Consider the following 22,831-nt stretch of genomic DNA (forward strand, 5'->3'; position numbering starts at 1 on the left):
ACCAAGAAACCCTGCTAGGATGAGATGGGAATCCAATTATTTTCAACATCATTGTTCTTCTGCTCAGTATTTGAATTCCAAGGAGTGAACAGCAGATTGGTTTAGCTTGTATCATTTCCAACCACCGGGGACGAGTAAACAGGACCCCTGATTATAGTCCCAACAGACAATACCCAGTGGGAAAGAGGAAATTCCTTAAAAGGAAGTCAGATAACAAGGAAGGAAGGAAGGAAGGAAGGAAGGAAGGAAGGAAGGAAGGAAGGAAGGAAGGAAGGAAGGAAGGAAGGAAGGGAAAAGAGGGAGGAAGGGAGGAAAAATGAATGTTGGACAGCCAAATAGCTCCAGCTATTTAATAGTTTAGGTTACATTTCCCAATTTTTTTTTCTTTTTTTTTTTGAGATGGAGTCTTGCTCTGTCACCCAGGCTGGAATGCAGTGTCGTGATCTCGGCTCATCCTGAATTCCAGTGATTCTCCTGCCTCAGCCTTCCAAGTAGCTGAGACTACAGGAGTGTTTCACCACATCTGGCTAATTTTTGTATTTTTAGTAGAGACTGGGTTTCGCAATGTTGGCCAGGCTGGTCTTGAACTCCTGACCTCAGGTGATCTGCCCGCCTCGGCCTCCCAAAGTGCTGGGATTACAGGGGTGAGCCACCATGCCTGGCCTCCCAATTATTACTAGTGAGTAAATTCAGTAAGATGCATATGATTTCTCCATGTGCCTCTATCTGACCCTCTTTAGGCTAATCAACCTCTGATAGAAGGCATATAACTGGAATAAAAAGTTTCTTAGTACTATTGAGTCAGTTCTTTGAAAGAGATATAGATAAACCAGAGTAACTTTTGAAGAGGAAACCAGTACAGTGAGAGAATCTAAACATGGTATTATCTAAAGAAGAGTTGAAGAAACTAAGAATATGTAATCAGAAGGAAAAAGTATCGGAAGGCATAGAAAGCATAGATTAGCTGCTGTCACATGTTTGTCATGTGTTGATGACCTTAGAGTTACCATCTTCCCAAATCATAGCTTTGGAACCTATGGGATTCAGAACCAATGGACAGATTCAGAAAAAAATTAGAAAGGGTTGGCTCTGCCTTCACTGGGTATCAAATGCTGAATTGATTCCTGTTGGAAAGAAATAAAACAACATCAAAAAACTAAGAGGCAGTGTTAGGAAATTGTATCAAAAGAGAATTGAGCTAGATATGACAATGGCAACAATAATGGCTTTATTTTGAACACATAATACTAGGCACTATGTCATACTTTTAAAATATCACCACCTCTCAAACTTTCTCACTCTAGGATCTTTAATGACAGAAGAAAGAGAGTAATTACTTCCAGATCCCTGGAAACAAAAGAATTCATGGCAATAGTAAGATTGTTGGGAGTTCTTAGATTTTTACATTAAAAAATCATGGCACTTTTAAATTCTGCTTCATAAAACAGCAGTGTTTATTTTAGGTTTTATATGTATCTGCCTTTTGAGATAGACAGATAGATATAGATTGGATATAGACATAGATTCTTAAAAAATACAGACAGGGTCTCGCTCTGTTGCCCAGGCTTGAGTGCAGTGGCACAGTCATCATTCGCTGAAGCCTCAAACTCCTGGCCTCAAGCAATTGTCCCACCTCAGCTTCCTGAGTAGCTGGGAGGGTGGGTGGCGCATACCACCACACCTGGCTAATTTTTAAATTTTTTTTGTGTTGTGAGACAGTTTATTGCTTTGTTGCCCAAGCTGGTATCAAACTCCTGGCTTTAAGCAATCCTCCAGCCTCCGCCTCTCAAAGTTCTGGGATTACAGGCATGTGTATCATTTCCGACCCTTGGGGAGGTGTAAACAGGACCCCTGATTATAGTTAGGTGTGGTAGCATGCACCTGTAGCACCAGCTACTAAGGAAGCTGAGGTGGGAGGATCACTTGAGCCCAGGATTTTGAGGCTTCAGTGAACCATGATTGTACCATGGCATTCCATAAATAAATAAATACAAATATATATGCTTACATATATATTTGTAATTATATATTATATTTTGTAATATATAAAAATATATTTATATAAAATTTTTTGAAACCTAGGATCTGCCCTTCAAGAGCTATATTTATCATATAGCTTGTTTGGGGGGCCTCTTGAAGCACCATTGCATAACTCTGTGGGTATACATACTCCAGTTCCTGAATGACAGCCAAATATTTAGGAAGAGGGTGTTTTTAATATAGTACTCTTCGAATAATACAGAACTCTTTGAAGATGGAATGAACTATCTAAAGAAACTTGTACACAGAGTGACTACTAGGTTACCAAGGATGATTTCAAACCAAGGATGATTTCAAAACCAACTGGATTTCAGTCTACTCCTTCAATTTTCCCAGCAGAGGCAATCTCCACCCCTATCCCTCAGAATTATCCCAACTCCTAGCATGTGAGGAGTGAACACCCAACTGCTGTAAGGTAGGGCAAAAGGTAGCAAATGGTCAAAGGCAGGTAGATGCTTTAAATAGCCTACCAATGGACAACCCAACAGATAGAAGAAATTAACTAGTTTGCTGCTGAATTAAATAAGCTCTAAATCCCAAGTCTTAAGTCTCCTATTATTATGGTAGACACTAATATATTCAATGTACTTTTGTCAGTGAGCCTGGCAAACATATTGCACTTATTAAATTATTCAGTTTTGAGCTGGAAGAAATCTTAAGGCTAATTTAGTCCAGCCTCCCTCATTTTACAGTTGAAAGAACTGAATCTCTATAAAGGTAAGTTGCTTGCCGAAGATAACATAGATTTAGAACTGGGCTGGACCCTTTTATTCCCAATTGAATGTTCTTTTTACAGTGATGAAGCAAGCTGTCATGGAAAGAGAAGCTTTAAAATGGTACACACAGGTGCATCACTTTCCTGGTCTTGTGACCTTGGTCAAGTTTTTAATCCCTTTTGAGTCCCAGCTTCCTCATCTGTAGAGTGCGAATGATCATAATCTTCAATGGATTCCTCCAGGGACTTAAAAAAGTAATGCTTGCAAAGCAGCTAGCACAATGCCCAGCATATGGAATTTGCCTATGAAAATACTTTTGTTCTCCAATTTCCAGCCCTTCTTGTTGGGTTGTTTGCCAAGTCCTCCTGCTGATACTGCACTCATGGTATTAGGAACAACAGTGGACTTTCCCCTCCTCTTTATAAATTATACAATAGAGAAACGGGGAGGGGAATGCAGTGAAATATTAACGGTTGAGGAACTGGATGAGAGGAATCTGGGAGATCTTTGTACTTGGAAATGTTGTGTTTAAGCTTGAAACCATTTCAAAATGAATTATTTTTCTGCGGAAAAATAAAGTGCACACCTCCACATGTTGTTTTCTTCCATTCCAAAGCCCAGTTGCACAGCAACTGGACTGTTTTTAACCCCCACGTGTAATGTAAACTACATATTAGTAAGCTCACCCTTCCAATCCTCTGTTCTAGAGGAAGTCAGGCTTGTGATTCCCCTTTCATTTGTTGAACACATAACACAAAGAGGAACTGTTCTCAGGCTCAAGTCACGGGCTGGAACTCAGAAGTGCTTTGGTTTAAATGATGAATGCATGGTCACCCCATGTTTAACCACTGATTGAGAGGAGGTCACATGCTAAATCAGAAAAGTCCCAATGAAGGGGAAAGTAATTGAGAGTCTTTTGTACCTAAAATAGTACAAATAGGTTCCAGCTGAGAAGGAACTCAAATTGGTTTTCCTTTCACAGAGATTTAATGCTATATTTTTCAACATGATTTGGAAGACACCTATACCCCAACAACTGTTATCATATACACATTCTTCTTTATCTGATAAAGCACCAAGATCCCAGTCAAACCATAAGTTTGGTAAGCAGAAATGGCCCCTACCTGCATTGTCTTTAACCACATGGAAAGTCCTTCATGTTTTGAGGTGTAAATAATCTGTAGACAGTTTCTACAAGGAAAAGAGGAATAATAATAATACTGCCTTAACAAGGATCTTTTCAGATCAGAGTAAAAATGTTAGCATAAATCCAAAGCAACTTCCCCTCACCTAAATCTCAGCATCAAACTCATTCATTCACTCGTTTAGTATTTATTGAATTCCTCTTCATTACCACTTATGCTAGGTGGTGATTAGGGGATATTACAGAGAGTAAACCAGATGTGGTCTCTGCTGTCTCTGACCACAACCTAGTGGGGAAGATAGGCATGAACAAGCAATCATAATGAGTGGTATGAATTCTCAGGCAGATAATGTGGGGAAACACACAGGAGGGGCACTCAGCTCAGTCTAGTGGGGCAGGGGGGCTTCCCAGAGGAAGTTACATCAAAGCTGAGACCCAACGTTCAAGTTAGAAGTAATCAGCCAAGAATGTTTCCCAAGAGGAAGAATGACAAGTGTCATTATGTGGAGCTTAGAGATTCCAAATGGCTGAAGTGTGGAGTGCAGGAAGGTTGAGGTAAGGAGGAAAAATGAAACCAGGAGGAGGTTTCATGTGGCACGTGTTGAACATTAAACAGCACATACTCCCTGTCCTCCAAGAGCTGACTCCGAGGGAAGACCTTTACCATAGAGTTTGCAGGGCTGTTTCCCTGGCCTTCTTTCTGAGACCCAATTTTCCCTTGGGAGATAAGATAACCTGGATAAAGCTGATGTTGGACAAATGTGTTTTGTAGGCATGTTTTCTCTGGTGTCTTCTCTCTCCCTTATTCCAGTCCCTTTCTTCAATTCTGGTGTTACAGCAGAAATAATTGACACTTATGGTATGTGCCTGGTACCACCAACTCCCAAAATAACCCTAAGGGATATTATTATTATTCCTATTTTAAGATAAGGAAACTTGGGCTCATGTACTAACTTTCCCAAGGTCATAGTACTAATAAGTGGCAGCATTGATGTGAGAACCCAGTGTTACCTAAATTCAAAGCCCATCCTCCTAATCATCCTGGTACCCAATCTCAAGGCATGTAGTTGGCATCCCATTCCCTGCAAAGCCTTTCTCTCAGTTATGTAAAATAATTAAATGAAGTCATTATGGGCTGGGCACACAAAAGATATTCAAAGTGCTGAAGACTACAGTATCAACTGATAGAGTTATCTACATTAACCATGGTGTTTAAATAGAGACCTCTTTAAGACTACAAACACCTTCAGGGCTGAAAGCCATGAAACTCTTCCTATGAAAAGATGAGTGGCATTGATATATGGAGTTGTAACCATGGCAGCCCCTTAAGTCATACCACGGAAACAACTGAGTGCCTTCCTGCTTGTTGCTATACTACTTGCTCTTAGGTGATGCATCCATCTGAGGTCTTAACAGAAACCCATTCCACACCAACCCTTTCTTCCCGTCTCATGAATCAGAGTGTTACACAGAGGAGAAAAATTAGGCCCTTTCCTAAACTGCACCTATAATAGCAACTACAGAAGTAGGAATTTCCACCACGGTCAAAAGGGAAATTTAGAACACTCTCATGCCAAAAGTGTTCTTCCTAGTCTGCAATCCATGGAGCATGTCTATTTTTTAAATCAACAACATGACTAGCTGTGTGTTCTCGGGAAAAAAAAAATTCACCTTTTTGAACCTATTTTCTTTTTTCTATTTTTAAAGCTTCAGAAAAATTATCTCTAAAGATCACTCCGGGTAAACAACTCTAAGAAACAAGCTGCATTGAAGACTTTTCTGAGGTGGTATCTTAATGCATCTAGATACAGTGTGAAGTTGAAAGGCACTTGAGGGGCCTTCTAAGCCAACCCTGCTAGACTCCTTCACTGATCTTTGCTTTCCTTATCTCTAGCATAAAAAGTACTCCAATGTTGGCTATTGTTGAGTGACCCCCCAATCTGATACAAGAATCCCATATGATATTATCTCTCACACATGGCCACTGCCCATTGCGTGTTAGTTACACACCTCAAAGGCTGAGAAGTTCACTAATTCTGGAGACAACTCATTTATTTTTCAGGCATCTATAACTGCTATTGATTTGTCTTAATAGCAAGCCAAAATCCACTTCCTGTCATTGTACTTTTCAGAGAAAAACACTCTGGGCCACACGAGAGGTGGACAGACAAAGGACAAAGCTGCACGGGCTTTAATAAGCCATAAAGTGATGAGGGCCCTTAAAGGTCATCTTTGAGCTTCCTTTTCATTGGAGATATAAAAAAATAATCTATGCGAGGAGAAAAGACAAAAATACTGACCTTGTGAACAAAAGGAAATGGGGTGAAAGCGAACCAGGCCTCCCTGTGAACAGGGAGCGTGTTCATGCTTTTTTATAAATAAAGGATGAGAGGGGCCCGATCCAAACTATAAATGACCCACGGGTTCTTCTCGTCGTGAAAGAGAGAATGTGAGAAACTCAAATGAATCACTTACTTAATTCAGGCTACCAGGCAGACATGACAGTGAAAAATGAGTCCCAGGAGTAAGGGTCGGGCCTATTAAGACAAGTGTAGCATCATTTCAAACACAACTTCCCTGCACTCTGATAAAAAGCCTTGCTGGGCTGCTCAGTCTCTACAGAAAGTGCCCCATTCACTGCCTTACACCCTGGGAGAAGGAGTAGAGGCCACGTCTGAAAGGACAAGTTGTTAAGTAAAGTGCAATAGAGAGGGGCCACCTGCCAAGGGTCAAGGGTGGGATTTAAGGGGCATTCTCTTGTGGATCCCTTTTTGTCCTGTGAGGGCACAAAATAGTTTGGGTTGTACAGAAGGAATGAAGTTTCATGGAGAGAAGAGAGTAAGGCTTCCCCTCTGATTGGCTGCAACCTTGAGCAAGACCCTTAACCTCTCTGTAGTTTAGTGCACCTGTCTCTCAACAAAAGGTGGAAGCGTGTCACACAGGCCTTCTGTTGGGGTCTCGCATTTACTTATATTATTTCCTCTGTTATGGATGCTCTGATTCCCAAATTCTAAGAAGGAAATATGTAAACTTCCCTACCCTAGTCGTTTCCTCTAGCAAATGGCCATGGGAATGGTCAACACTGCTGAGGAGTAGCTGGGAACCCCACATTTGCTGCAGTCCCGTTCTAGGGTCTTTCATTGTTCTGAGCCAAAACCTGATCCAGAGCTACTGAGGAGTGACTTTTTTTTCAGGATTATGAGTCACTCACAAGGTACCAACTCCCGCCTCCCCAGGCACCTCGGGGCTTCCTAAACAAGCCCAAAGCCATGGTTCATGTTCTCCATATTTTAGGGTAACTTTACCCAGAGTCTACACTGAACCTGACATGGACACCTAATAAGAGTTCCCAGGAACCTTAGAGGCAGACTGTAGATCAGTGTACTATGAGGTCTAATCTTGGCCACTGAACAAGTCGCTTAGCTGATCAGAGTGAGAGGGTGGGCAGACACTGCTGCTAACTATCCTAAATCTCAAATCAAAGACTTTTCATGATACTTTTCTTAATTTCAGTCATGCCAAGGGGGACTACAAGTAATATTTGGGTGAAACAAGACAACTATTATGTTTGTGGCCAATGATCCCATCTTTTCCCCACCCTCCTTGATGTGATTCACCAGGAAAGCATCAAAAAGGACTTCCCCTCTCACCCATAGCAGTCTAAAGGGTCTGTGAGCGGGACTTACAAGGACCTTGCTCCTGTCTGGATTGATGATACTAGGCCGACTGGATACATGGGTGTTCATCTGTCACTCAAAACTGGCTGGACTTTCGATGATAGTAGCAAGGCATTTTAGCTTTTATAAACCTGTTTTTATCATTGTCAAATCTCCAAACTATGTTAGATATTAGGATTTGCATTTAGAGTCAGAGAATGAACAATGTTCATAAGAGACTTTCCAACTTTATATGCTACAATGTTGTGAATGTGACTACGATAAACTTTTTAAAAATTCTTCCTGTAACACAGGCCTCGGAAAGAAACCACTTCTTTCCTTTCTGAATTTTGGTATTCACATTAGCTTTTGTACACCACATGATCTATATCTCTGTCTCATTGCTAGTAGAACTATCAGTGACAACTCACTGTTTGCCCTAAGCACCTACACGTTATTAAGAATGTATTCATCACAGTAACAGAAAACAACACTTTCCCTGTGGCTTTCATGTATTATGCAAATTGTGTTTTGTTTAATTTTTCTGATTTTTCAAATAAGTTCAACCGTGTGCTATACCACTAAAGTTGCTTAATAATGTATTAAGTCTAATTCTGTAAAGTCATTATTATTCAACATTCTTGGTCAAGTATTCCAAAGGCCCTGACGTATTGCAAAATATACGCTTAAAAGAGTTATTCTTTTTTCCACTTTCGTGTATAATTTTCCCACTAACCCGCACTTCACCTGTTTTTTTCTTACTTTTCCATTCATTCTCTCATCTTTGATTCATGCTCTATTTTGGGCCTTTCTGTTCCTTTTACAATATTCTTATCTTTTCTTTGTTTCTGATAGTTTCAGCTCCATTCCATTCATCAGCATTTTCGTATTCTTCCTCACTGACATCTGCTGCTACGGGTTTCTGTTTTTGTTCTCTGGATTCAATGCACTGCTTCCCTTCCATTTTCCTCCTTCTCTGTCCTCCGTGCCTGCGAGCTTCTTTGTCTTTTTGTGCTGTTGATCAGACTCTGGACAGGCTTTGAGAAGGCTGTAAGGAGTTGGCATTCTGTCCACAGCTAATGATGATCCAACAGCTCTTTAAGCAGCAGGCAACTTGCAATATTCAAGCAAGAAAGAAAAGCACAGAGAGCACACTCAGCCACATACTTTTCAGAAATGTCAGTGTTCTGCAAATGCAATGGGGGCTGGCTCTATTTAGTGTTCAAATTGGCTTGCCTCATTCAACAAATAGATCTTATGCTCTGCCTCTGGGGGTGAGTGCTGAAGACCTTTTCCCTTCTAATGGAGACTGAATTTTGTTTGTGCTGTGGTGTTTTGTTCCTGTTTGTTTGTACATGTCTATTTACCAAGAAAGTAATTTCACTTCTTTGTGCTTTGTTTTGCCCACCTGACTTGCTAGGAGGTTTTCTGGTGCTTATTTCATCTCCCATAGTGGAGACAATGCTTTATGCCTGCCTGGGTGGCACCACCATGGAAGAGGGTGTGCCAGATATGGGGGTCACAAACACAGCGTGGCAACATGGTCTCATGGGGCATTTCCCAAACTGCATTACCCTATCAATCAGCATGTGTTTCTGAGCACGTTGCAGTTCTCTGTTAGATTTTGAAGGTGATACAGAGATTTATTAAGCATGTTCACTGCCCTCCTGGAGGCAGAAAGCTAGCTGCGGAGACAAGACTAATGCACACCAAAGAGATAAAGTCCCCAAGCAAAGCGCTATGTGTGATTAAATGCCACAGTGAGGGAGACAGATTGGAAGAGCAGCTGGGATTGAGATAAAGGCAAAATCAGTATTGACTGGGACAAATAGGGAGAGCTCCTCCTTTGATGTGGCCCAAGAACGTGGGTAGCATTAGATAGCAAGCCCAGGAGGTGCAGAGGGTTCTAAGCCACGATTATGACGCTTGTCACCCTACATGTTGGGCTGCCCCAGGTCTCTGTCCTTGGACCTTTTTTTCTTCCCCACCCAAATTCTTTCCCATGGCTTTAATACTATCTAATAGGCCAATGATTCTCAAACTTATGACTCAAGCCAGGATCTCTCTGAGTTCCAGACTTGCACATCAATTGTTTACTTGATCTTTCCAATTGGTCATGACATAAGCATTTTCAACTTAACGTGACCAAAACAAAATTATTTTTTTCTTCTCCAAAACCCACTCCTCTTAAATTCTTTCTCATCTAATTAAATAACACTACAAGTTACCAGTTGCTTAGCCTAAGAATCTCGGGGTCATTCTTGATTCCTTTTTTTTTTTTTTTTTTTGAGACGGAGTCTCTGTCACCCAGGCTGGAGTGCAGTGGCACCATCTCAGCTCACTGCAACTTCCACCTCCCATGTTCAAGCCATTCTCCTGCCTCAGCCGCCCGAGTAGCTGGGATTACGGGAATGCGCCACCACACCTGGCTAATTTTTGTATTTTTAGTAGAGACAAGGTTTTGCCATATTGGCCAGGCTGCTCTCAAACTCCTGACCCCAAGTGGTCCACCCACCTTGGCCTCCCAAAGTGCTGGGATTACAGGCCTGAGCCACTGTGCCCAGCCCATTCTTGATTCTTCTTGTTCCCTTACAGTTAGGAAGTTCTGCTGTTCAACTCTAACATATTGCACACATCCTGCCAGTCACTACTATGTCCATTGCTATAACTCTAATCCAAATGACCATTATCTCTCGTAAACTACTATGACGACCTCCCACTAGTTGGCCCAACTCCACTGTTGTCCCTCTATGGCCCGTTACCCACACAGTAGTCAGAACCATCTTTCTAAGGTGAAAATCAGGGCATTTGCTCTCTGGGTGAAAATTCCTCAGTGGCTTTTCATTCCAATAGAATAAAATCCAACTCCTTACCATGGCCCTGCATGATCTAACTCCTGCTTCCTTCTCTGACATCATCTCTCCCCACACAGCTCCAGTCACACAGGCCTTCTTTCACTCCTTCAAACATCCCCAGTTCACTCTAGCCTTGGCCTTTGCATCAGCTGTTGCCTCCGTCCGAAAAGCGTGTGACTCCCCTCTCTTTATTCGCTTCAGTTGGAATATCTCCTCTACAAAAAAAAAAAAAAAAAAAAAATCTCTATCCAGTGGCTGTGTTTTATTTTCTTCTCAAGATTTATCTAAAATTGGCCAGCACACTGGCTTACACATATAATCCCAGCACTTTGGGAGGCCGAGGTGGATAGATCACCTGAGGTCAGGAGTTCAAGACCAGCCTGGCCAACATGGTGAAATACAAAAATTAGCCAGGTGTGGTGGTGTGCACCTGTAATCCCAGCTACTTAGGAGGCTGAGCCAGGAGAATCGCTTGAACCTAGGAGGCAGAGGTTGCAGTGAGCCGGGATCACACCACTGTATTCCACACTGGGCAACAGAGCAAGACTCCACCTCAAAAAAAAAAAAAAGACTCATCTAAAATTACTCTAGATATTTACTTGTTTTTGAGTTTGCTCTCTGTCACTTCCCTGAGGATAAAATCCGTGAGTACAAGTATTGTGTCCATTGCACTGTTTCTCCAGTGCTTAGAATAATGCTAACGAATATTCAATAAATGATTGTTTAATGAAACAAGCTGATGTGGAACGAGTCCCTATAGGGATGGGGGGAAAATACAGTCTCAGTGGGAGTTTGCAAGCTCGGCAGGAGGACAGAACTCAGGGATGAGGTGGAGATCACAGGATACATCTCATGCATAGACACTGCTCTCATCTTCTCATCTAGGCAATTTGGGTTTTAGACTTTGGAGAAGCCCTCAGAGAGAAGAAATCAAATAACAATGTATATGCCAGTATTTCTGTGCATACTGAGGGCATGAGGCAGACTATCCCATTGGCAGGAGAAGGTTACTGCTAACAGCAGTTTGACAGGAAGATGGTTGGAGCCTAAAGCAGAAGCACCTCCTGTGTGCCAGGTCTTTTCCCTAAGCACTTTGCATTCATTAGTTTATTTCCATCCTTACAACAATTTCACTCTAAAATAGGTATTATTGTTCTCATTTTATAGATGAGAAAAATCAAGGCTCAGAAGGGAGGTTATGGAGTGATATTCTGGCAGCACGTAAATAACCAATTCCTTTCACCTCATGCAGCGGTTTGTAACCTGGCCGCTCGTTAGAAATCACCTAGGAGCTCTTGAATATCTCGATGCCCAGAAACCATTTCAGACCAATTTCATCAGACTCTCTGGTGGTAGGATATAGGTGTCAATAGTTTGCAAAGCTTCTCAGTAATTGCAGTGAGCAGCCAACCTTCACAATCACTGATCTAATGGGTTTTGTGACCACTGATGATTCTTGCTTGATCCATGCCTCCCTTTTTTTAAAATTAGGGGTTGAAAATTAGTGATATGCTAACCCTGTAATTATTTCTGCCTGTATTTTAAAAAAAGAGCTTTCCCCCATCAGTTGGGTTACCTGACTATTCTGAAATACAATTACAATTCTACTGAAAAGGCGGGACAAATTCTTAATTCTTTTCTCATATACTTCTTTTTGTTTGTTTGTTTGTTTTTTTGTTTTTCGAGACGGAGTTTTGGTCTTATTGCGCAAGCTGGAGTGGAATGGCACGATCTTAGCTCACTGCAACCTCTGCCTCCCGGATTCAAGGGATTCTTCTGCCTCAGCCTCCCAAGTAACTGGGATTACAGGTGCACACCACCGTGCCTGGCTAATTTTTTGTACTTTTAGTAGAGCCAGGGTTTTACCATAGTGGCCAGGCTGGTCTCGAACTCCTGACCTCAGGTGATCCACCCACCTCAGCCTCCCAAAGTGCTGGGATAACAGGTGTGAGCCACCACACCCAGCCTCTCATATACTTCTTATTCCATGTGGGAAACCCACATGGTTACACTACTCAGATGTCGAAGAGGCTAATAGGAGGGGAGCCCACCAGGATTCTGACTCTTAAAACCCTCATTCAAAAATTCTCTTGTGCATAATCTTTGATACCCTCACTTTGTGATTATCTGGGCTGATTTTCTGTTTGGTCTCCGTATTAGTTTCCTATGGCCACTGGAACAAATTAACACAAACTTGGAGGCTTAAAACAACAGAAAATTTCTCTTCTCACAGTTCTGGAAGCAGGAAGCCTGAAATCAGTTTCAGTGGATTGAAATCAAGGTGTCAACAGGGCCATGCTTCCTCCAAGTTCTAGCAGAGACTCTTCCAGCATCTGGTGCTAGCTGGCATTCCTTGACTTGTGGTTGTGCCCATCCAGTCTCTGTCTCTGTGGTCACATTGCCTCTCCTGGGTGTCCAATCTCCTTCTGCCTCTGTCTTATAAAATACATGTGATTACATTTAGGGTAAATCTGGGATAATTTAGGATCATCTCCTCATCTCAAAATATTTAGCTCAATCGCATCTGCAGAGGGCCTTTTTTTTTTTTTTTTCCTCTGTTAGGTAAAAGGTTCCAGAGATTAGGAGGTGGATCTCCTTGGGAAGCTATTTTTCAACCTACCATAGTGTGACGGTTAATTTTATGCTGACACACTTCCCTGGGCCACAGGGGGCTCAGAGATTTGGTCAAACATTATTCTGGGTATTTCTGTGAGGGAGGTTTTGGATGAGATTAACGGTGGACTGGGTAAAGCAGATTGCCCTACATAATGTGGGTGGGGTTTATGCAATCAGTTGAAGGTCTGAGTAGAAGAAACAGCTGACCATCTTCCTAAGAGCATGTTCCTGCCTGATGGCCTTCAAACTTCTTCCTGCCACCTACCAGCCTTCAGACTCCACCTGGGACATCAGCTCCGAAGATGTTGAACTTGCCAGCCTCCATAACTGCATTAGCCAATTCCTTAAATCTCTTTCTCTATATGTACACATCCTATTGGTTCTTTTCTCTGGAGAACCCTGACTAGTATAACAGTCTTAGGAGAAGACCAGCCTTATGAGGAATCAGTCAAGATGTGGTTTTTCTATTTTCACTCTTTCCTTCCTCCTAAATCCTATCAATGTTACCTCTTCTCCTAAATCCTATCAGAGAAGAAAAATATATATGTATATAGGTTGAGTATCCCTTATCCAAACTGCATTTCAGTAGTGTTTCACATTTCGGATTTTTTTAGATTTTGGAATATTTGCATATACGTAATGAGATATCCTGGGCATGGAACTCAAATCACAAAATTCACTCATGTTTTATATGTACCTTATATACACAGACTAAAGGTAATTTTATACAAGATTTTACATAATGTTGTGCATGAAACAAAGTTTGTGTACATTGAAACATCAGAAAGAAAAGGTGTCACTATCTCATGCCAGTGTTCAAAGGGTTTTAGATTTTGGAGCGTTGTGAATTTCAGATTTTTAAATTAGGGAAGCTCAATCTGTGTGTGTGTATGCGTGTGTGTGTGCGTGCATGCCCACGCAACCTAGCAATCACCTATTAGAATAATATTAGAAATGCCCATCTCCCTGCACGTATTAACAACTCAGTCTCCTCTCCTTCTCCTTCTCTGTCATTTTGCTTCCTTTGTATTACAAAAATCTAAAAATTACCTTTGCTCTCGCTCTTCTCATTCTGTCTTCTTTTACTTTATATATATTATCTTCTATTCCTCAACTTTATGATAAATAAACATTTTTCATTTTCTTTCAAGATTTGCTCCACAGTTAATCTCAAAATGTGTTTCCATAGCTTCCTGTGCTTCTTAATAAAGTTAGACAATGCTAGATTTCAACAGAAATAAAAGATGTAAATCTCTCAGATAATATCGATACCACTTCATTCCAGACCTGTTGTTTTGTTGTTGTTGTTGTTGTTGCTGTTTGCAGGACAGTTTAACCTTGTCTTTCTATAGCTTGGCGAGGCTCATCAGGTCTCAGTTGGTTCCACACTCTTTTCCCCTACTTGAGTTCTCAAATAGCAGTATTTAACATCAATATTTCTTTCTGTGTTCATGGCAGGTGGTAATTCATTTGTAAGTGTTCACTTGGCCTTGAATGTCTTTCACAGTATTCTGTCACTATCCGAGGGAAGGAAAGTGCAGTGCAGAGGCACCAACCAGCAAGCCAAAAAACAATTATATCCTTATGCTGGGCATCCTTTCCAAGAAACTTCACACCGGGGTTTTTTTTTTTTTTTTTTTTTTTACTCCGTTGCTTTCCAATTTCTCAGGGAGGTACATAAGTGTCCTCACATTTTACAGGGAAACAAGATGGTACTTGATATTAAATTATGACAAGGCACTGCATTACAGGAACATGACTTTTTTAGTTCTGTTTATTTGTAATAGCTAAAATACTTCCTACTATGTCAAATAAAGTGTATTTTCTATTAACTCGCATATACTTCTCATCAAGTCGACACTCCTACTGTGTGACTCTCTGTTGCTAGACCTCAATTATTTGGAAAAGTTTAAGAATTGGGTGTGTGGATAATTTAATTTTCCAGTAACTCAAAAGAAAATCATTTTTATTCTCAATCTTTATTACTAAATAGGCTTTCTCAGCCAGGCACAGTGGCTCACACCTGTAAACCCAGCACTTTGGGAGGCCAAGGCAGACAGATCACCTGAGGTCAGGAGTTCAAGACCAGCCTGGCCAACATGGTGAAACCACATCTCTACTAAAAATACAAAAATGAGTTGGGTGTGACGGCAGGCACCTGTAGTCCCAGCTACTTGGGAGACTGAGGCAGGAGGATTGCTTGAACCTGGGAGGCGAAGGTTGCAGTGAGCCGAGATCACGCCGCTGCACTCCAGCCTAGGTGACATAGTGAGACTCTGTCTCAGATAAACAAATAAATAAATAAATAACCTTTCTAAAATGTGAGTCCATTCCTCAGTCTCAGTAAGCGTGGAATAACAGACTTAATTGACTCTAGTTCTAGATGACTTGGGACCTTGCAATATGGTGGTATAAATATTCTAAAACAAAAAAATATATATAACCAGGGCAAAGGTTCTTCCTCTGGGGCTCAGATAGAGCTCCATGGTTTATGAACTGTCGGAAGTTGTATACAAAATATTGTACATTTTTCTGTGGGAAAATTGATAATTGTCATGAAATTTTCAAAGGAGTTGAGATGAAAATAGACTACCTTTTTAGAATATGCAATGTATGTAGAACATGATACTAATTATAAAAGTTTTTTTAACTACAAAAAAAAAACACCTACATAGTCCTTGTTCACAGCTCTATATAAATATAGTAAAGTATAAATCCTGCTTAGAGTTGATAAACACCAAATTCAGAATAGGGCTGACCTCTGTGCCTTAGTTTGCTCAGGCTGCTATAAGAAAATACTACACACTGGTTTAAGCAGCACAGATTTATTTCCTTATAGTTCTGGAGGCTGGAAAGTTCAAGATCAAGGTTTCTGCTGATACAGTTTCTGGTGAGGGCTCTCTCCCTGGCTTGCAGATGGCCACCTTCTCACTGTATTCTAACATGGCAAAAAGAGCTCTGGTGTTTCTTCCTCTCCTTATAGGGCAACCAGCCCTATCAGTTTAGGGCTGGTTCTTACGGATCCATTCTTATGACCTCATTTAACCTGAATTGCCTCCTTAGAGGCCTCATCTCCAAATACAGCTACATTGGTGGTTAGGCTTCCACCTATGAATTTTCCAGGGGAAACACTATTCAGACCATAGCACTCTGAGAAAGGGAAATGAAAAAGGAATGAGATTGGAAGATACATGGAGAGCTTTGAAACTATATACAATGTTTTTCCTTTAAAAAAAAGATGATAAGTAGTTGAAGCCAGTGTGGCATATGAGTCCCTAAAGCCTCCAGCCTTCTGGAGTCAATCTTCCCTTTAACAGCTTGTTTCAGCAGCCTGACGCCTCATCATTCCATATGCTGTGAGATGACCAGTGTCCTCCCCAGGAGGCAAGCCTATGTTGTGATTGGCTCCTTTCACCTCAGTGAGCTATTCCTACCAAATTCTGAATCTGCGAGTCAAACACTAAGTGCATCCCCACAAGACAGCTGCACTGCTGCGATGTCCAGCAAACAACTGGAGCGCCAGACACCTTTGTTCTTAAATGTTCCCAGATCACCTCTGGAATCTTGTTTATATCTTATCCTGCTACTTGCCCTCAGAGGCCTCACCCCTTCCCCGAGGAGGTCTCTAAGCAAACTTTAAACTCCCCTCTCTTTCTTGAACAGAGCAGCTTAGATCTCTTTTGGTTCTGCTCTTCCTTTTAGGCCCACGACCTGTGGGCATTAGCTCCCATTGCCAAACAGGTCCATCTATGCATTTTGCAGAAAGAAAAAAATATTTACCCAAGTTAAGGGAAGTTTGCAATATTATATTGGAGGGTCAGGGTAGGCCTCACTGAAAATGTGAGATTTCAACAAAGACCTTAAGGACATGGAGCAGCTGGCTAAGTCGTTTTCTGGAGATAGAACATTCACAGGGGAAAGAGCAGAAGTCCTCTGGCAGGAGGGGAGCTGGTGTGGGCCAGGAGACAGAGTAGAGAAGGAGATGGGAAAGGCAAAGAGGGTATGATCCGGTCACAATATGCTTGCAGCATATTGTGTGGACTAATGGGAACCATTCTGAGGTTTTGAGCCAGAGAAGTGACATGATCTGACTTTGGTTCAAAGGACTCTGCCTGAGCAGCTTGAGGAGGGATCTTTGTGTGGGGTCAGCCTGGCACGGGATGTGAGAGCCCAAGCGGGGAAAGGACGTCATCCTAGGCAGTAACAACCTGGTGAAGAGAGTCAGAACTCTGAGCAAGAGAAATGATGTCTGTGTAGGGGAGGGGCTGCAACGAAAAAGAACCAGCATGCCTTGGAGAAATGCCTGATTCCAAGGCTCAGACAGGGAAAGAATAGGATGGGCCTGGAACATCTCACTGTGCCAGAAGCCAGAAAGTATTCAAAGAATGATGGGGACAGGGCAAAAGGACACAGATGACAGCTTTAAAGGGTTTCCTCTAGCCAAATTAGGATGCATTCAAACATCAAAATAATGATAGCAATGAGTAAAGTAGGAATAAAATAATAAAATGAATAACATCAGATAACATTAAATGAAAAGTGGAATAAAATAAACCTTGAGTCTATACAAATCTAAATAAATACAAGGATAAATTAAAGTATGATGAGGAATGAAATAGTTACATAGTTTCCAAGCAACTTCATGCAAAATATTCATTAATTACAAAGAAGAAAATGGTAACTTTATAGTGGAGAAAATAGGCGGAAACCAGTACATCAAATTGAACCTCATCAGGAATAGAACAAATTAAAGTTTTGTGCCCCCTTATAGAACAAGAAAAACATGGCTAACTATGTAATGTTTCTGCCACTGTAGCATAATCTGGATCTATTTATGAGGAAACCTGAGACAGACCCATATTGGGAAATGTTTTACAAAATAACTGGTCTGTGATATTCAAAAGCATCAAGGTCTTAGGAGTCAAGGAAAGATTGATCTAAAAAGACATGAGAACTAAGTGCAAACCGGGATGTAGAACTGATCCTTTTGTTACAAAAGGCATTACTGGGACTAAATTGGTGAAACTTGGATGTGGTTTGAGGATTAAGTAATGGAGACTCATCGTTGTTAGTTTCTGGATTTCAATGTTGCATGGTGGTTACACAGGACAGTGTCCTTGTTTATAGGAAATACACACTAAAGGATTCAGGAGGAGAGGAGTGATGAGAATCAGATCAGCAATTTATGTTCAAACGGTTCCATAAGCTATTTGTATTGAACTTGCAACTTTTTCTGTAACTTTGTATTTATTTCAAAGTAAAATGATAATAAAACTCAAAGCTGCAGTATTGAGACTAGCAATAGGGGTAGAGGGGGACTATTTAAGAGGCGATGACACCCTCCCGAAGGTGAGAGATGAGGGTGGTTTAAAACAGACGGTAGCTCTGGCAGGGGCAGGAAGGGGATCTGATTATGGATATACAGCATACCACAGATGCTGCATGGTTTTCTGATGGGTTCCATGAGAGATGAAAGAAAGAAAGAAAGAAAGAAAGAAAGAAAGAAAGAAAGAAAGAAAGAAAGAAAGAAAGAAAGAAAGAAAGAAAGAAAGAAAGAAAGAGAGAGAGAGAGAGAGAGAGAGAGAGAGAGAGAGAGAGAGAGAGAGAGAGGGAGGGAGGGAGGGAGGGAGGGAGGGAGGGAGGGAGGGAGGGAGGAGGGAGGGAGGAAGGAAGGAAGGAAGGAAGGAAGGAAGGAAGGAAGGAAGGAAGGAAGGAAGGAAGGCAGGCAGGAAGGCAGGCAGGCAGGCAGGCAGGCATTCGAGAATTCCAGTGTTTGGGGCCTGAGCAACTGGAGAGATGGAGTTAACATCAATGACCCAGGAAAGGTTATAGTTCCACCCTCTGCCTCCTTCCATTCCTCTACCCTTGCTTGCTTTCTGTGTCCTGACTGAAAACCACAGAGTGCCTTGACCATTCTGTGACCCAGCCAGCTGCGAGTTTTTCCCAGCAGATTTGAGCCCACTCCAAGGCATTAAACATTCCCAGGTGCTGATAAAGGTATCTAGGCTGTTGCCCAAAACACTGAAAGAAACTGGCCCAGCTGAGTCATTCCTTAAACCCTCATATAAACCCCATGCTCTGAGCCCCTGGCAGCAGGCATACCTGCAGAGAATACCCCTTTCCCCTCACTCTCCACACCAAGGATTGCTGCAGCACTCTGTATAAGTTTCCCCAGTAAATGCCTTGAACTGGTCACCTGGCTTTCAGTGCTTCTTTCTTTAGAAACCTAGCTGCATCTCCAGACGGTTTGAGAGACTCCCTTGTGGGAATTGCCCTGCCCTTACTTCCGGAATGATTCTAGCAACAGATTTGGCAGTATGAAACAGTACGGCGGATTGAAAGCAGGGGATGGAAGGGAAGATCAAGAGTTCAGCTTTCAATCTATTGAGTTCAATAGGTCTATTGGACATCCAAGTAGATATATCAAGTAGGCCTTTGGATATATGAGTACAGATTTCAGAAGAAAGGGGTTTGGGATGAGATATAAATTTGAGAATAGTCACTACATGTAAGTTGGAAAACTAGATGAAACCATCAAGTGTATGACTATACATAGAAGAGAGAAGACCATATCCAAGGAGAGATAGATAGATAGATAGATAGATAGATAGATAGATAGATAGATAGATATAGATATATAAAAAATCTCCAAACATTTATTACTTTAAGAGATATATATCAGCTGGGCACAGTGGCTCACGTCTGTAATCCCAGCCCTTTGGGAAGCCAAGGCAGGCAGATCACTTGAGGTCAGGAGTTTGAAACCAGCCTGGCCAACATGGTAAAACCCCATCTCTACCAAAAATATAAAAACTTAGCTGGTGTCGTGGCACATGCCTGTAATCCTAGCTACTCAGGAGGCTGAGGCAGGAGAATCACTTGAACCCAGGAGGCAAAGGTTGCAGGGAACCAAGATCGTGCCACTGCACTCCAGCCTGGGTGACAGAGTGAGACTCCGTCTCAAAAAAAGAAAAAGAAAAAGAAATATATCAGCTTTATTCATAATTGCCAAAACTTGGAAGCAACCAAGATGTCCTTCATTGGATAACTGGATAAATCAACTATAGTGCATCCATACAATGAAATACCATTCAGCACGGAAAAGAACTGAGCTATCATATAAGGAAAAGACATGAAAGAGACTTAAATGCATGTTGCTGAGAGAAAGAAGGCAATCTGAAAAAGCTATATACTATGCGATTCCAACTACATGACTTTCTGGAAAAGGCAAAACTATGGAGACAGTAAAAAGATCAGTGCTTGCCAGAGGTTAATGGAGAGAGACAGATGAATAGGTGGAGCATAGAGGACTTTTAGGGGACTGAAATACTCTGGATGGCACTGTAACAGTGGATACATGTCATTATACATTCCAACCCATAGGATGTACAATACCAAGAGAAACCCTGGTTATAACTATGGTGGCTGGGTGATGATAATGTGTCAATGTAGGTTCATCAGTTGTAACAAAGGTAGCTCTGGTGGGGGATGCTGATACTGAGGCTATGCATGTGTGAAGCATGAAGTATATGGGAACTCTCTGTATTTCTATTTTCAATTTTGCTGAGAACCTAAAATTATGCTTAAAAAATAGACTTTTTAAAAAGACAAATTTACAATAATCTAAAAAAGTTTGTCTCTTTGATTTGCCACATCAAAATTTTTGTTCTGATAAGCTGATCTTATACAAAATTAAAAATGCATATACTTGTCTCCTAAAGATACCTAGAGAAAAAGAGAGGAAGATTAGTTATGCTGAACATAGCTTTTGCTTTAAAATTAAATTCATCTTTTTAAAATGCCATTTGTTTATAATAAAATAACCAGTGACTTGTATTAGCCTGAACAGTTCTTGATTTTGCCTTCTTGTCTCAGTGGCTCTCTGTCTTAGATTCTGTACCAGATCATTGTCTTAAGGCCCCTGACAAAGGCTACCTAACTCTAGGACACAATGTCAGTCTCATCTCATGAGAGGGGATCTGAAGTCAGAAACAGAGCGGGAAGGGAATAATTTTGCAGATTTTCATGTAGTAGACATAGTAGGTTATAGTAGACAAGTAATCAATATTTGTTAAGAGAATATAGACATATAATTGATACTGATTGATGATTGAAAGAGTGAATGTGTTTATTAATTTACAAATTGATTGGAATGCTCAGCTTATACTCACGACTTTTTTTCCTATTAAATTTTAGACTTGGGGGTTGTACCCCTCTGGGCTTATTTAATTTCCTACATAAAAGAACATTTTTCCTTGAATATTTATCAAAACTTTAAAATATCTTAAACATCCTTAAACCAATTCTGCTTTTCCACTTCCCCATTATTGTCAATAATGTCATCCTTTTGTTCTCATGGCATAATATGCATGGAGCTGCTCTATGTGCCCTAACAGTGTAGCAACTCCACTCCATGTTAAGCTCAAGAGACACCTGAGCCACAAAGGACAAAGTTGTGGCCTCAGCCAACACAGCCCTTGCTCCCCGAACAGTACAATCTATGGCATAATTCACCAGGAAGTCCCAAGCCATGAGTAAAAATGTGGAACTTCAGAGAAAGGGAGTGTTTGCTTTCACAAAGAAATCTTGATGATTCTTCCTGACTTCAGCCTGTCCTCTGTCCCTTTACTTTCTCAGCACCTTCACTCTGGCCAGAGTTTGCCCCCATCTGCCTGCCTGCCTCCTGCTTCTTTCAGCCGCCACAATTCCATACTGTACTTTGCCCACTGGGACTTTCCACACTGGTAAGGAAGCAAAGTAGAACCCAAAGCAAAATGTGCTGAACAGACCAAACACACATTTCATATGGATAGGAGGTATAATCTAAGCTATAAAACTCTTAGAAGAAAACAGGGGGAAAAGCTTCAAGACATTAAATTTAGCAATGATTTCTTGGACGTGACACCAAAAGTAAAGACCAAAAAAACAAAAAAAAAAGAAGAAAGAAAAATAGATAACTGGACTTCACCAAAATTAAAAACTTTGGGCTGAGCATGGTGGCTTATGCCTGTAATCCCAACACTTTGGGAGGCCAAGGCGCACAGATCACTTGAGGCCAGGAGCTTGGTACCAGCCTGGGCAACACGGTAAAACTCTGTCACCACTAAAAATACAAAAATTAGCCAAGTATGGTGGTGCATGCCTGTGGTTCCAGCTACTCGGGAGACTGAGGCAGGAGAATTGCCTTAACCTGGGAGGTGGAGGTTGCAGTGAGCCGAGATTGCACCATTGCATTCCAACCTGGGAGACAAGAGTGAAAAACTCAATCTCAAATAAATAAATACATAAATAAATAAATAAAAACTTCTGTGCATCAAAGGACACTATCAACAGTGTGAAAAGGCAACATACAGAATGGGAGAAAATCATACATTATAGGGGATTAATATCCAGGATACATTTAAAATCCTACAACTCAAGAAAAACAATAACAAAAAAAAAAATCTGATTAAAAAATGAGTCAAGGATGTGAACAGACATTTATTGAAGGATATACAAATGACCAAATAATCACATGAAGAGATGCTCAACATCACTACGCAGTGGGGAAATGCAAATCAAACCACAATGAGATACCACTTCATACCCTTAGGATGGCTAGTATAAAAACAAAGCAAAACAAAAATTAACCAGTGTTGGCAAGGATGTGGAGAAATTGCTGTATGTCACTGGTAGGAATGTAAAATGGGACAGCCATTGTGGAAAATGGAATGGAAGTTCCCCGAAAAATTAAATATAAAATTACATAATCCAGCAATTCCATTTCTTGGGTATATACCCAAAGGAGAGAGATATTTGTTCACC

The sequence above is a fragment of the Macaca nemestrina genome, chromosome 12, assembly GCF_043159975.1.
Source record: "Macaca nemestrina isolate mMacNem1 chromosome 12, mMacNem.hap1, whole genome shotgun sequence".
NCBI lineage: Eukaryota > Metazoa > Chordata > Mammalia > Primates > Cercopithecidae > Macaca > Macaca nemestrina.